At 35.1% G+C, this 1643-nt stretch overlaps 1 non-coding gene across 1 annotated transcript; it reads left to right on the top strand.

Annotated features, from left to right (window-relative positions):
• Positions 1-477: 477 nt before the first annotated feature.
• LOC130942532 (small nucleolar RNA R71) lies at positions 478-585 on the top strand. Its single transcript, XR_009071099.1, has one exon. It is a non-coding gene; the product is annotated as a small nucleolar RNA R71 (small nucleolar RNA).
• Positions 586-1643: the final 1058 nt, after the last annotated feature.

Below are 1643 nucleotides of genomic sequence, written 5' to 3'. Positions count from 1 at the left end.
AAAGCCTTGTTGAGGCTTTTGTTGATCCTTCCATGAGAAATTCGGATGATTTCTCCATGATGAATTATAGGTGTTTCAATAAGGTTCACCCATGTAATTTACCTCTGCCATTGCAGGGTTTTCAGGATCATAAGCTTCTTCTTCAGAATATGCCTCTTTAGTACTGTTGGATGCATTTTGCCATCCATTCAAACTTTGAGAAATCATGTTGACTTGCTGAGTCAACACTTTGTTCTGAGCCAATATAGCATTCAGAGCATCAATTTCAAGAACTCCCTTCCTCTGAGGCGTCCCATTATTCATGGAATTTCTCTCAGAAGTATACATGAATTGGTTATTTGCAACCATGTCAATAAGTTCTTGAGCTTCTGTAGGCGTTTTCTTTAGGTGAATGGATCCACCTGCAGAATGGTCCAATGACATTTTGAAAAACTCAGATAGACCATAATAGAATATATCTAATATGGTCCATTCTGAAAACATGTCAGAAGGACACTTTTTGGTCATCTACTTGTATCTTTCCCAAGCTTCATAGAGGGATTCACCATCTTTTTCCTTGAAGGTCTAAACATCCACTCTAAGTTTGCTCAACTTTTGAGGAGGAAAAAATTTATCCAAGAAGGCCGTGACCAGCTTATCCCAGGAGTCCAGGCTATCTTTAGGTTGTGAGTCCAACCATGTTCTAGCTCTGTCTCTTACAGCAAAAGGGAAAAGCATGAGCCTGTAGACTTCAAGATCTACTCCATTCGTCTTAATAGTCTCACAAATCTGCAAGAACTCAGTTAAAAACTGGTAAGGATCTTCAGATGAAAGTCCATGAAACTTGCAGTTCTGTTGCATTAAAGCAACTAATTGAGGTTTTAGCTCAAAATTGTTTGCTCCAATGGCAGGAATTGAGATGCTTCTTCCATCAAACTTGGACTTGGGTTTAGTAAAATCACCAAGCATCCCACTTGCATTATTGTTGTTGGGTTCGGCTGCCATCTCCTTCTCTTGTTCGAAAATTTCAGAAAGGTTGCCTCTGGATTGTTGTAATTTAGCTTCTCTTAGTTTCCTCTTCAGAGTCCTTTCAGGTTCAGGATCAGCTTCAACAAGAGTGCCTTTTTCCTTGTTCCTGCTCATATGAAAGAGAAGAGAAAAAGAAAAGGAAGAGAAATCCTCTATGTCACAGTAAAGAGGATCCTTATTATTAGTAGAAGAAGAAAGGGGATAAGGATTAAGAAGAAGGAATAATCCAAACACAAGGATAAGGATAGAGGAAGTGATTGGAGATGAAGAGAGGTGAAGAGAAATGTTAGTAAATAAATAAATAAATAGAAGAAGATGAGAGAGAGAATTCAAAAATTAATTTTGAAAAGGAGTTAGTGATTTTCCAAAATTAAAGATAAGATAGAATTAAAATTAAAATTTAAAACAATCAATTAATTAAAGAAAGAATTTTTGAAAAAGAGGGAGGTATTTTCGAAAATTAGAGAGAGAAAAGTTGTTAGGTAGTTTTGAAAAAGATAAGAAACAAACAAAAAGTTAATTAGTTAGTTGAAAAAGATTTGAAAATCAAATTTGAAAAGATAAGAAGATAAGAAGTTAGATAAGATATTTTGAAATCAAATTTTTGAAAAAGCTAAAATTTTGAAAAAGATATG

Source organism: Arachis stenosperma, chromosome 7 (genome assembly GCF_014773155.1).
Source record: "Arachis stenosperma cultivar V10309 chromosome 7, arast.V10309.gnm1.PFL2, whole genome shotgun sequence".
Classification (NCBI taxonomy): domain Eukaryota; kingdom Viridiplantae; phylum Streptophyta; class Magnoliopsida; order Fabales; family Fabaceae; genus Arachis; species Arachis stenosperma.
Note: the sequence above shows the minus strand (reverse complement) of the source record. Positions and strands in the feature narration are given on the sequence as shown.